Raw genomic sequence first — 15,226 nt, 5'->3', positions numbered from 1 at the left:
GGAGGAGCCTCTCATCTTCCCTCATTCACCAAATGTGTACATCGCTCACTGGCCCAGCACGACCGTCCATCCCTAATTGCCCCCTTGGGAAGGTGGTGGTTCGCTCCATGTTGAACCTGCCGCAGTCTGATGTAGGTACACACACTGGGCTGTGAGGGAGGGCGTTCCAGGAATCTGATCCAGCAACAGCGAAGGAACAAAGAACAAAGAAAATGACAGCACAGGAACAGGCCCTTCGGCCCTCCCAGCCTGCGCCGATCCAGATCCTTTATCTAAACATGTCGCCTATTTTACAAGGATCTACTTCCCTGTGTTCCCCGCCCGTTCAAATATCTGTCTCGATGCATCTTGAATGATGCTATCGTGCCCGCCTCTACCACCTCCGCTGGCAAAGTGTTCCAGGCACCCACCACCCTCTGCGTAAAAAACTTTCCACGCACGTCTCCTTAAACTTTCCCCCTCTCACCTTGAAATCGTGACCCCTTGTAATTGACACCCCCACTCTTGGAAAAAGCTTGTTGCTATCCACCCTGTCCATACCTCTCATAATTTTATAGACCTCAATCAGGTACCCCCTCAACCTCCGTCTTTCCAACGAAAACAATCCTAATCTACTCAACCTCTCTTCATAGCTAGGACCCTCCATACCAGGCAACATCCTGGTGAACCTCCTCTGCACCCTCTCTAAAGCATCCACATCCTTCTGGTAATGTGGCGACCAGAACTGCACGCAGTATTCCAAATGTGGCCTAACCAAAGTCCTATACAACTGTAACATGACCTGCCGACTCTTGTACTCAATACCCCGTCCGATGAAGGCAAGCATGCTGCATGCCTTCTTGACCACTCTATCGACCTGCGTTGCCACCTTCAGGGTACAATGGACCTGAACTCCCAGATCTCTCTGTACATCAATTTTCCCCAGGACTCTTCCATTGACCGTATAGTCCGCTCTTGAATTAGATCTTCCAAAATGCATCACCTCGCATTTGCCTGGATTGAACTCCATCTGCCATTTCTCTGCCCAACTCTCCAATCTATCTATATTCTGCTGTATTCTCTGACAGTCCTCCTCGCTATCTGCAACTCCACCAATCTTAGTGTCATCTGCAAACTTACTAATCAGACCACCTATACCTTCGTCCAGATCATTTATATATATCACAAACAACAGTGGTCCGAGCACGGATCCCTGTGGAACACCACTAGTCACCTTTCTCCATTTTGAGACACTCCCTTCCACCACTCCTCTCTGTCTCCTGTTGCCCAGCCAGTTCTTTATCCATCTCGCTAGTACACCCTGAACCCCATACGACTTCACTTTTTCCATCAACCTGCCATGGGAAACTTTATCAAACGCCTTCATCATCATAGAATTTACAGTGCAGAAGGAGGCCATTCGGCCCATCGAGTCTGCACTGGCTCTTGGAAAGAGCACCCTACCCAAGGTCAACACCTCCACCCTATCCCCATAACCCAGTAACCCCACCCAACACTAAGGGCAATTTATCATGGCCAATCCACCTAACCTGCACATCTTTGGACTGTGGGAGGAAACCGGAGCACCCGGAGGAAACCCACGCACACACGGGGAGGATGCGCAGACTCTGCACAGACAGTGACCCAGCGGGGAATCGAACCTGGGACCCTGGAGCTGTGAAGCAATTGTGCTATCCACAATGCTACCGTGCTGCCCCAACTTACTGAATCAGTTACTGAAACTGGGCCTTACTGAAGTCCATGTATATGACATCTACAGCCCTTCCCTCATCAATTAATTTTGTCACTTCCTCTAAGAATTCTATTAGGTTTGTAAGACATGACCTTCCCTGCACAAAAACATGCTGCCTATCACTGATAAGTCTATTTTCTTCCAAATGTGAATAGATCCTATCCCTCAGTATCTTCTCCAACAGTTTGCGTACCACTGACGTCAAGCTCACAGGTCTATAATTCCCTGGATTATCCCTGCTACCCTTCTTAAACAGAGGGACAACATTAGCAATTCTCCAGTCCTCCGGGACCTCACCCGTGCTCAAGCATGCTGCAAAGATATCTGTTAAGGCCCCAGCTATTTCGTCCCTCACTTCCCTCAGTAACCTGGGATAGATCCCATCCGGACCTGGGGACTTGTCCACCTTAATACCTTTTATAATACCCAAAACATCCCCCTTCCATATGCCTGCTTGACCAAGAGTATTTAAACATCCATCCCTAGCCTCAACATCCGTCATGTCCCTCTCCTTGGTGAATACTGATGCAAAGTACTCATTAAGAATCTCACCCATTTCCTCTGACTCCACGCATAAATTCCCTCTTTTGTCTTTGAGTGTGTTGCTAATTTTTCCTTAGTTTAATTGCTCTGTTTTATAACCTTTGCTCTCGAGTCGCCAGGTATCTTTATGATACCGCCACGAGGTTCAAGTCCGAGTAATGATCAATAACCCAACACACCGATTAGTAAGAGTTAAATCAACGCACATTTATTATACACAGTAATCGCTACTCATGCACAAATTCTACGTCTAAGCTACTTCTACAACTAACAGGCCTATACTTAACTTCGGACTGGCCCACCAGGTCAGGGGAACAAATGGCCTTTCGTTCGGGTTCTGAGTCTGCGGAATTCGAAGTTGGTACGGATTGGTAGCTAGGAGCGCCTATCTCGTAGCGAGCGTTGAATTAAGACTTACGACTTCGATGATCACTGGAGTCACTGCACCGGTCACGGTCAATGTTGATTCGTGTTGCTGGGTGACCCCGGGCAGGAAGAAGAGAGCAGTGAAGAGAGGTGAAGAAGAGGGCGATTTGAACTTGGGGCTCAATTCTTATAGTCCCCAGGGGCTTCCCGCCTTTCGGGGCGGACCCTGTACCTGGTCCCAAGTGATTGGACTTTGTCCCAATCGCTTGGTTCGATTTTCTCCAATACTGGAGCGGTTCCCTGATCGAGGGGCGGTCTTGAGGTGCTCGTTCACCTCCTTTGTGTTGGCTCCTGCTGGTACCGAGGAGTCTGGCTTTGCTTTGTGTGTCCAAATGTTACTTATTGTTCCCGGGGATTGCTCATCAGTATGCAGATGGCTGCTACTTTGTTATGCTGATGGTCGCTGTGTATCGATGTTGTCTGGCCTTTGCAGAGGTAAATACACAGCAAACCTGCAGCTGCTGGTTTTTGTCTTGTTGGCTGACTTTCCCATCAGCCTTTGCCGTTCGCCATTTTAAATCGTGAGTTGGCCAATTTAAGTGGCTACATTCCCTCCTTGTGATCCTAACGCGAAGCGTGAAGGATCACATAACTATGCTGCTTTCCATTCCCTGACTTGGGGGGGACACTTCCTTCATGGCCTCTACACTGCCCATAACTATGCAAAACATTTTAACTGACAATTCTAAGGGCGCTATGTCAGACAGGGACATGCATTACAAAATAATAAACTGTGAACCTCTAACTCTTAATACACTACACTCACTTAAACATTTCATTATTCTAACTTACTCAACCATACAAACAAAATCATAGCAGTTTATACACACGATTCCTGGCTTAGCAGTCAAGCTCAGGATCGTACAATTTGTTCATGAACAGTTCTTTACATTTCATTATTTACAATAAAACCGCAAGTGAATGCTCTTTATTATAGATCGCGGGGGTCTGGTCGTATCCGAAAATAGGGGATCTGATCCTATATACCGGGGTTTGAGCGCGGTAGGCTCTCCTTCTCCGTTTCCTTAGACGCATAGTCTGCACGATGCAGCAGAGTATCGCTAATGCTAGTAATGTTTCTATTACATAGGACAGGGAGTACCAGGTTATAAACCTGGCACACCAAGATGGTGCGGTGTCGCTGGTGACTGGGCTCTGGGTACTGCGGGGAAGTGAAACGTTAACGGCTGGGGGGGGCTTGAGGTTATGGGGTTCACGTTCACGCGCAACCAAATGTCCATAAAGATGAGCCATCTGGAGGAAGTCCTCATGGTGATTCTTCTTTTCCTTCCTTCTCTTCTCCGGTCCTGGAGCCTCTGGAGTTCTGTGGAAACAAGCATAGTGTCTGTAACTATCTTTGTTTAACATCTCGTACGATAGTGTGTCTGTCCTTTGGTGCCAATTACTCCCTTTGTAATTGGTCACTATGTGTGACTCCCTCATTTTTTTTTCAAAACCGAATTTTAGGACAAGACACACTTCCCAATAATGAACCAGTGCGAGCCGTCTCGCAGACGGTGCGGTTTACCATCCACATGTTTCAGGATGTAAGTGGCATGTGGTTGGCAACCTAAGGGTTACCTGAAACAAAACAAAACTTTTTGAACTAAAATTTCCAAAATGAGGTGCGTATGGGCCGCGACGGGTACGAGTTGGATGGAGTCCCCGGGTAGGACGGCTACCAATGCCGTGTCTCCCCTACCCGAGCGTAGCTGACCAGAGGGGGTTCCCAGGCAGGGCGGGTCCCAAGCCGTTTCTCCACTGCCTGAGCAACCGACAAGGACGGGCAAGAAATGTCGTCATCGTGGTGGGGCTGCCGTAGTGGTTCCTTCCTTGAACCAGAAGGGCAGTTACGAACGGGCGTCTGGTACCTGAACAAGTCTCAGCAGACAAGCTAGTTCCGCTGAACTAGCGTCTGGCAATAGTGAGTCTCTATGGGCAAGTCCTCAGAGGTTTCGGCTGAAAAGGCGTGGGGCCGCGAACATTTTTTTTCGGTCTGACAAACAACATTTAACAAACTTACAAACAACATAAAACATGCGGCAGGTTCCATCAGAAAGGACAACACTTCTCCCAAGCGGTTCCTTTTAAAACATCATCTGGACACCTCAGTTCTCGGTTGCGAACAGGGTCGCAAAGGGGTTCTCGGTTTGGGAGTCAGACTCTTCTCCTGGGTGCCAAACTCTGGAGTGTATCAGGGCTGAAAGGGCTGCCTGGTGTGAGGTGGGGTCGCTCTCGTCGTTGCGGAATAGTCTGCAGGAGTTGTCACGGTGCCAATGAGTTGTGTCGAGTTGTGTGGGGACGGAATCGGGGTCGTCCGTGTGGGTCGGTGGTCGGTGGTGGGGTTTGTTTAGGAAAGTGATCAGGAAGGGATCACTGAAATCGTGTTCAGATTCGCCGGGTATGGGGCCTGTTGCATGGAGATAGTAGGGGGGCGTGCTGTGGCTATCGTCCGAGTCACAGTCGCTGTCTCTGCTGCTGCAGTCTGTGGGCGTCCCGGGGCGGAGTGTAGATTTCGGGGGTGGAGTCGAGGTCGAGTCCGTGGCTGGGCTGGACGTGTTGGGGGATGGTAGGGTTACGTTGGCTGTGGGTGGGGCGTGGTCTGCTGCGTCAAGCATGACGTGGTGGGCGTGGTTCGGCTGTGTCCCATATGCCTTCAGCTGGTTTATATGGAACCACGCAGTCTTACCATTTGGGTATTTTATTTTATAAACGGAAGCGCTTACTTTGTCCGCAATGGAATACGGACCCGAGTATTTTGGTGACAGGAATGTGCTGGGGTTATATACAGAGAGCATCACTTGCTGTCCTATACTGTACTCAGTCGCATGCACTGCCTTGTCGAAACAGGCCTTGCTCTGTTTCTTTCTGGTGCCCAATTTTACTGCGGCTGCTAGCTGAGCCGTTTTAACATCTTCCACTAATTGCTGTACTGCTTTCTCGTGGGTGAGGGCCGTCACCTCGGGGCTGGTCAAGTCCAAACCGAACAAATATTCTGTGCCTTTCATGGGGCGTCCGGTCATGAGGGTGTGTGGGGTGTAACCTGTGGAAGTTGAAATTGTGTTACGCAAAAACATCAGCGCAAAGGGAGGACTGAGCCCCAAGTGGTGTTGTTCTGCTGGACCATTTTTCTGAGGGTGGTTTTTAGGGTCCGATTCATGCGCTCCACGATACCACTCGACTGTGGGCGGTATGCTATGTGGAATTTTTGGGTGATGCCAAATATCGTGAGGACGTTCTGCATGACCTGTCCCGTAAAATGTCGGATTCAATGCTGCGGGGGAGTCCCCATCTTGTAACGATGTGGTAGGTCAAAATCTTGCCTGTGGTTTTTGCAGTGTTGTGCGGGCTGGGAATGCTTCCACCCATTTCGTAAATGTATCAATTACCACAAGCACAGATTTATAGCCATTCCTGCAAGGGGGCAATGGTCCTATAAAATCAATCTGGAGGTTAGTCCAGGGGCCATTAACGGGTCGGGTGTGGCTGAGTTGGGCCTTTTTGGCATATCTGTCCGGATTATTCTGGGCGCAGATAAGACAATTCTCGATATAGTGATTTACATAGTCCTTTAAATTCGGCCACCAACAAAGCTGTTTGAGGTGGGCTGTAGTGGGATCGATTCCCTGATGTCCATGACCGTCATGGAACAAATAAATCAGTTGGTTCCTGTCCTGTACAGGAACCACATAAAGGGTGTCTTTTAACACCACACCGTCATGTGTGGTCAGTGCATTTCTAAACCTCTCGTAGGGAGCTGGATAGTTTCCTTTTACAATCTCCCTGAGATTGCTGTCCTGCTTCTGGGCCTCCACTAGATCCTCGATCTTTGTCTGTGAGACCTGAACTGCACTCACTGGGGCGCTTTCGGGGGGTGTCCAAAGGTATCCGTGTCTGGAACCTGCTTTAGCCAGTGTGTCGGCTTTTACATTTCCGGGGGGGGAGGAACATAGAACATAGAACATAGAAAATACAGCACAGAACAGGCCCTTCGACCCACGATGTTGTGCCGAACCTTTGTCCTAGATTAATCATAGATTATCATTGAATTTACAGTGCAGAAGGAGGCCATTCGGCCCTTTGAGTCTGCACCGGCTCTTGGAAAGAGCACCCTACCCAAACTCAACACCTCCACCCAACACCAAGGGCAATTTGGACATTAAGGGCAATTTATCATTGGCCAATTCACCTAACCCGCACAGCTTTCGAATGTGGGAGGAAACCGGAGCACCCGGAGGAAACCCACGCAGACACGGGGAGGACGTGCAGACTCCACACAGACAGTGACCCAAGCCGGAATCGAACCTGGGACCCTGGAGCTGTGAAGCAATTGTGCTATCCACAATGCTACCGTGCTGCCCTTGAGAACAAATAAATCTACACTATCATTTTACTGTAATCCATGTACCTATCCAATAGCTGCTTGAAGGTCCCTAATGTTTCCGACTCAACTACTTCCACAGGCAGTGCATTCCATGCCCCCACTACTCTCTGGGTAAAGAACCTACCTCTGATATCCCTCCTATATCTTCCACCTTTCACCTTAAATTTATGTCCCCTTGTAATGGTTTGTTCCACCCGGGGAAAAAGTCTCTGACTGTCTACTCTATCTATTCCCCTGATCATCTTATAAGCCTCTATCAAGTCGCCCCTCATCCTTCTCCGTTCTAATGAGAAAAGGCCTAGCACCCTCAACCTTTCCTCGTAAGACCTACTCTCCATTCCAGGCAACATCCTGGTAAATCTTCTTTGCACCTTTTCCAAAGCTTCCACATCCTTCCTAAAATGAGGCGACCAGAACTGTACACAGTACTCCAAATGTGGCCTTACCAAAGTTTTGTACAGCTGCATCATCACCTCACGGCTCTTAAATTCAATCCCTCTGTTAATGAACGCGAACACACCATAGGCCTTCTTCACAGCTCTATCCACTTGAGTGGCAACTTTCAAAGATGTGTGAACATAGACCCCAAGATCTCTCTGCTCCTCCACATTGCCAAGAACTCTACCGTTAACCCTGTATTCCGCATTCATATTTGTCCTTCCAAAATGGACAACCTCACACTTTTCAGGGTTAAACTCCATCTGCCACTTCTCAGCCCAGCTCTGCATCCTATCTATGTCCCTTTGCAGCCGACAACAGCCCTCCTTACTATCCACAACTCCACCAATCTTAGTATCGTCTGCAAATTTACTGACCCACCCTTCAACTCCCTCATCCAAGTCATTAATGAAAATCACAAACAGCAGAGGACCCAGAACTGATCCCTGTGGTACGCCACTGGTAACTGGGATCCAGGCTGAATATTTGCCATCCACCACCACTCTCTGACTCCTATCGGTTAGCCAGTTCGTTATCCAACTGGCCAAATTTCCCACTATCCCATGCCTCCTTACTTTCTGCATAAGCCTACCATGGGGAACTTTATCAAATGCCTTACTAAAATCCATGTACACTACATCCACTGCTTTACCTTCATCCACATGGTTGGTCACCTCCTCAAAGAATTCAATAAGATTTGTAAGGCAAGACCTACCCCTCACAAATCCGTGCTGACTATCCCTAATCAAGCAGTGTCTTTCCAGATGCTCAGAAATCCTATCCTTCAGTACCCTTTCCATTACTTTGCCTACCACCGAAGTAAGACTAACTGGCCTGTAATTCCCAGGGTTATCCCTAGTCCCTTTTTTGAACAGGGGCACGACATTCGCCACTCTCCAATCCCCTGGTACCACCCCTGTTGACAATGAGGACGAAAAGATCATTGCCAACGGCTCTGCAATTTCATCTCTTGCTTCCCATAGAATCCTTGGATATATCCCGTCAGGCCCGGGGGACTTGTCTATCCTCAAGTTTTTCAAAATGCCCAACACATCTTCCTTCCTAACAAGTATTTCCTCGAGCTTACCAATCTGTTTCACACTGTCCTCTCCAACAATATCGCCCCTCTCATTTGTAAATACAGAAGAAAAGTATCTCTTCAGACTCAATACACAATCTCCCGCTACTGTCCTTGATCGGACCTACCCTCGCTCTAGTCATTCTCATATTTCTCACATATGTGTAAAAGGCCTTGGGGTTTTCCTTGATCCTACCCGCCAAAGATTGTTCATGCCCTCTCTTAGCTCTCCTAATCCCTTTCTTCAGTTCCCTCCTGGCTATCTTGTATCCCTCCAACGCCCTGTCTGAACCTTGTTTCCTCAGCCTTACATAAGTCACCTTTTTCCTCTTAACAAGACATTCAACCTCTCTTGTCAACCATGGTTCCCTCACTCGACCATCTCTTCCCTGCCTGACAGGGACATACATATCAAGGACACGTAGCACCTGTTCCTTGAACAAGTTCCACATTTCACTTGTGTCCTTCCCTGCCAGCCTATGTTCCCAACTTATGCACTTCAATTCTTGTCTGACAACATCGTATTTACCCTTCCCCCAATTGTAAACCTTGCCCTGTTGCACGTACCTATCCCTCTCCATTACTAAAGTGAAAGTCACAGAATTGTGGTCACTATCTCCAAAATGCTCCCCCACTAACAAATCTATCACTTGCCCTGGCTCATTACCCAGTACTAAATCCAATATTGCCCCTCCTCTGGTCGGACAATCTACGTACTGTGTTAGAAAAGCTTCCTGGACACACTGCACAACACCACCCCATCCAAACTATTTGATTTAAAGAGTTTCCACTCAATATTTGGGAAGTTAGTCACCCATGACTACTACCCTATGACTTCTGCACCTTTCCAAAATCTGTTTCCCAATCTGTTCCTCCACATCTCTGCTACTATTGGGGGGCCTATAGAAAACTCCTAACAAGGTGACTGCTCCTTTCCTATTTCTGACTTCAACCCATACTACCTCAGTAGGCTGATACTCCTCGAACTGCCTTTCTGCAGCTGTTATACTATCTCTAATTAATAATGCCACCCCCCCACCTCTTTTACCACCCTCCCTAATCTTATTGAAACATCTATAACCAGGGACCTCCAACAACCATTTCTGCCCCTCTTCTATCCAAGTTTCCGTGATGGCCACCACATCGTAGTCCCAATTACCGATCCATGCCTTAAGTTCACCCACCTTATTCCTGATGCTTCTTGCGTTGAAGTATACACACTTCAATCCCTCTCCGTGCCTGCAAGTACTCTCCTTTGTCAGTGTTCCCTTCCCCACTGCCTCATTACATGCTTTGGCGTCCTGAATATCGGCTACCTTAGTTGCTGGACTACAAATCCGGTTCCCATTCCTCTGCCAGATTAGTTTAAACCCTCCTGAAGAGTACTAGAAAACCTCCCTCCCAGGATATTGGTGCCCCTCTGGTTCAGATGCAACCCGTCCTACTTGTACAGGTCCCACCTTCCCCAGAATGCGCTCCAATTATCCAAATACCTGAAGCCCTCCCTCCTACACCATTCCTGCAGCCACGTGTTCAGCTGCACTCTCTCCCTATTCCTAGCCTCGCTATCACGTGGCACCGGCAACAAACCGGAGATGACAACTCTGTCTGTCCTGGCTTTTAACTTCCAGCCTAACTCCCTAAACTTGTTTATTACCTCCACACCCCTTTTCCTACCTATGTCGTTGGTACCAATGTGCACCACGACTTCTGGCTGCTCGCCCTCCCCCTTAAGGATCCTGAAGACACGATCCGAGACATCCCTGGCCCTGGCACCCGGGAGGCAACATACCTTCCGGGAGTTTCGCTCGCGACCACAGAATCTCCTATCTATTCCCCTAACCATTGAATCTCCTACAACTATTGCTTTTCTATTCTCCCCCCTTCCCTTCTGAGCCCCAGAGCCAGACTCAATGCCAGAGACCTGGCCGCTAGGGCCTTCCCCCGGTAGGTCATCCCCCCCAACAGCATCCAAAACGGTATACTTGTTTTGAAGGGGAACGGCCACGAGGGATCCCTGCACTTTCTGCCTGTTTGTTTTTTTCCCCCTGACTGTAACCCAGCTATTCTTGTCCTGTACCTTGGGTGTGGTTACCTCCTTGTAACTCTTCTCAATCACCCCCTCTGCCTCCCGGATGATCCGAAGTTCATCCAGCTTCAGCTCCAGTTCCCTAACACGGTCTTTGAGGAGCTGAAGTTGGGTGCACTTCCCGCAGGTATAGTCAGCGGGGACACCGGTGGTATCCCTCACCACCCACATCCTACAGGAGGAGCATGCAACTGGCCTAGCCTCCATCCCCTCTTACCTTCCAGAATATAGCTGCCCTGTGGACCAACTGGACCTCCGCCCTCCGACTCTGCTCCCAGTCAGCTGCACTCTCTGTAAACTCCTGGCTCCCTTCTCGCTCTTTGCGGAAATGTCGGAAACAAAATGAAAGGAGCACCTTACTCCCTCCTCACCTAACTCCCTTGGTCACCAAACGCTCACTATCGCACTCAAATGCACCAAATTCAGCACTCAGTGCAAACCCGATGGTGACTTCGAACTTTGACTATCCCAAAGTCCTGTTCTGTGCTGTCTCTAAGATGTGACGGAGCAATGGGGCTGAGGGGAGGGGTATTCCGTCTGCGGAAACAAATCCTCTTGCTTTCCACAGGGGCAGGAATTCCCTGAGGCTGTTACAGACATAGAGGCTGTCCGAGTATATGTCTGCTGGGCTGGAGAAGGAATCTGGGTGTTCCACTATATACGGATGGCCGCAAGTTCTGCTGCCTGCGCGCCTAAGTGTCCTGGAAGTTTTAACGTTATTTCCTCGAGGGCTCGTCCCTGTGCGTCCTCGACATAGATACCGCAACCTGTTATGCGCTTCCCATCCAAGACTGTGGAAGATCCATCCACATATATCTTTATGGGCTCACACGTGTCTGTGTGCTGGGGGCTCTGGGTTGAACTATCTATCTTTCTGGGGGGTGTTTTCGCAATAAAGGGGCCTGTGTTGTGGTGTGGAGAGATAATCTCACATTCATGGGGGGTTCAGGGGTACTGTAGGTTGTCGGCTAAGTAGGTGTGTGTCTTTGTCCTTTTAACAGTGATGTCCCGTCCCTGCAAGAGAAGGGTCCATCTCGCTGCTCTAATCTGGCTGACGGTACCGTCCTTGAGTCGTCCGTCCAGTAAAAGTTGGGTGGGGGTGTGTTCGGTGAGAATGGTGATGGGGTTCAGTCCGGTAATGTATGAAAAGTACTGCACTGCCCAGAATACTGCGAGCAGGTGCCTCTCACAGGCTGAAAATCCCTGCTCCACAGCATCTAAAATTCGGGAGGCATAAGCCACGGGTCTTAGTTGGTCATGCCGTTCCTGCAGGAGCACGGCTGAGAGGGTGCGGTCTGTGGTCGCTACCTCTGTGGCGTAAGGGGAAAGCGGGTCTGGAACTTGTAGTGCGGGGGCTGCTATGAGCGCCTGTTTTAAAGAGTCCACAGCATCCGTATGCTGCGGAAGCCATTCCCAGGGGGCTCCTTTCTTTAGGAGGTCTGAGAGGGGCGCTGCCTTGCTGGCGAAACCGTCAATGTGGTTTCGGCAGTAACCAACCAGTCCTAAAAACGACCGGAGGGCTGAAACGTTCTGGGGAAGGGGCAGTTTAGCGATCGAGTCAATTCTTTTGTGCTCGATCTCGCGTTTACCATGCGTGATAATTGTTCCCAAATATACCACTTTTTCTTCCAAAATCTGGGCCTTTTTGGTGTTGACTTTACAACCGATTGAATGTCATAGTTCCAGGAGTTCGGACAGAAGCTCAATGTGCTCTTCCTTTGTGTCTGTCTGCAGTAGTAGATCATCTACATACTGGACCAGACATTCGGGGCGAGAACGTTTTGCTAGTCCATTTGCCAGCTGTCGGTGGAAAATGGAGGGGGAGTTGTGGAAGCCTTGTGGAAGGCATGTCCACGTGTACTGCTGCGCTTTAAAGGTGAAGGCAAATTTGTACTGGCACGCCTTTGCCAATGGAATGGACCAGAATCCGTTACTGATGTCCAAAACTGTAAAGTATCGGGAATTGAGTCCCTGCTTGAGCATGGTCTCGGGACTTATTGCTACGGTGGGGGCTGCTGCGGGGGTGACTTTGTTGAGCTCCCGATAATCGATGGTCAGTCGCCATGATCCATCGGGCTTTCTCACTGGCCAAATCGGGGCATTAATAGTGGAGGCTACTGATCTAAGTACGCCCTGCTCTAATAAGCTTTCTATTACCTTGGAGATTTCTCCCTCTGCCTCTTGGGGAAATCCGTACTGTTTTTGGGGTCTCGGGTCAGGTCCTGTTATTTGTACGGAGCCAGTCATCCGTCCACAGTCGTGCTTGTCGGTCGCGAATGCTGCCCTGTTCTTTTGCAGAACTGCCCCAACCTGCTTGTCCGTACTAAGCGTGGTCGGGTTGAACCAAAATTCGCCTACTGCGCTGATTTTTTTCGTGTACTCGCCTATGTTGAGTGTTGCGGGGGCTCTTGCGGATTTTGCCATCTTCCAGACACACTGGTTGACTGGATCGAATGAAAGGTGGTGGGAATTCATAAAATCGATTCGCAGAATGTGTTCTGCTGTGTGGGGCAGGTCAACTAAAACTACGGGGTGTTTGATGGTGATGGTTCCGATTTGAATGGGTACAGGGGCTGTGATGTGTCCCTGCTGTGAGTGGCCTGTAAAGCCGCTGAGGGTGATAGTGGCTGTAGTGGGCCACGTGTCCTTTTTGGAACAGGGTGGAGGAATTTATGGTGGTGCGGGACCCTCCTGTGTCCCAGAGAAATTCGATAGGCTGTCCCCGAATTCTTGCTGCAACTACCGGTCGTCCGGACCGATCCCAAAGGGTGTCGCAGACCCAACTGGGGGAGCCTGTACACCGTCAGTCCGTTCCGGTCAGGTCAGTCTGATCTGAACGGGCGCTAACGCTATGAATGGGCTCGGTCTTTTTCTTACTCGGAGTGCCCGTCTGCTGGGCTCTGTGTGGCTTTTAGGGGCATTGCACTCTCTTGCGAAATGTCCCAACTCTCCGCAGTTGTAACACTCCTGTGACTTGTGGGGGGGGGCTGTTCTTTCCCTCAGTACTGACCCTCTGACAGTGAGGCACTCCCTCAGTACTGACCCTCTGACAGTGAGGCACTCCCTCAGTACTGACCCTCTGACAGTGCGGCCCTCCCTCAGTACTGACCCTCTGACAGTGAGGCACTCCCTCAGTACTGACCCTCTGACAGTGCGGCCCTCCCTCAGTACTGACCCTCTGACAGTGCAGCACTCCCTCAGTACAGACCCTCTGACAGTGCAGCACTCCCTCAGTACTGACCCTCTGACAGTGCAGCACTCCCTCAGTACTGACTCTCTGACATTGCGGCACTCCCTCAGTACTGACCCACTGACAGTGCGGCACTCCCTCAGTACTGACCCTCTGACAGTGCAGCACTCCCTCAGTACTGACTCTCTGACAGTGCAGCACTCCCTCAGTACAGACCCTCTGACAGTGCAGCACTCCCTCAGTACTGACCCTCTGACAGTGCGGCACTCCCTCAGTACTGACCCTCTGACAGTGCAGCACTCCCTCAGTACTGACTCTCTGACAGTGCGGCACTCCCTCAGTACTGACCCTCTGACAGTGCTGCACTCCCTCAGTACTGACCCTCTGCCAGTGCGGCACTCCCTCAGTACTGACCCTCTGACAGTGCAGCACTCCCTCAGTACTGACCCTCTGCCAGTGCGGCACTCCCTCAGTACTGACCCTCTGCCAGTGCGGCACTCCCTCAGTACTGACCCTCGGACAGTGCAGCACTCCCTCAGTACTGACCCTCGGACAGTGCGGCACTCCCTCAGTACTGACTCTCTGACAGTGCGGCACTCCCTCAGTACTGACCCTCTGACAGTGCGGCACTCCCTCAGTACTGACCCTCTGACAGTGCGGCACTCCCTCAGTACTGACCCTCTGACAGTGCGGCACTCCCTCAGTACTGACCCTCTTACAGTGCAGCACTCCCTCAGTACTGACCCTCTGACAGTGCAGTACTCCCTCAGTACTGACCCTCTGACAGTGCGGCACTCCCTCAGTACTGACCCTCTGACAGTGCCGCACTCCCTCAGTACTGACCCTCTGACACTGTTCTCTAATCTTAAAAACCAGGCTATTCTTATCAGACACAACAATGTCCATAACACTATCCCTATCTGAATTCCCTCCCCCTGTTCCACTCTCTCCCCAAAGCCCTGTATCAATCCCAAACTAATCCCACTGCCCCACGCTCTCCCCATAGCCCTGTGTCAATCACCAAACTAATCCCACTGCCCCACTCTCTCCCCATAGCCCTGTATCAATCCCCACACTAATCCCACTGCCCTGCTCTCTCCCCATAGCCCTGTGTCAATCCCAAACTAATCCCACTGCCCCACTCTCTCCCCATAGCCCTGTATCAATCCCAAACTAATCCCACTGCCCCACTCTCTCCCCATAGCCCTGTATCAATCCCCAAACTAATCCCACTGCCCCACTCTCCCCATAGCCCTGTATCAATCCCAAACTAATCCCACTGCCCTGCTCTCTCCCCATAGCCCTGTATCAATCCCAAACTAATCCCACTCTCCCACTCTCTCCCC

The sequence above is a fragment of the Scyliorhinus torazame genome, chromosome 31 (assembly GCF_047496885.1).
Source record: "Scyliorhinus torazame isolate Kashiwa2021f chromosome 31, sScyTor2.1, whole genome shotgun sequence".
Taxonomy (NCBI): Eukaryota; Metazoa; Chordata; class Chondrichthyes; order Carcharhiniformes; family Scyliorhinidae; genus Scyliorhinus; species Scyliorhinus torazame.
Note: the sequence above shows the minus strand (reverse complement) of the source record.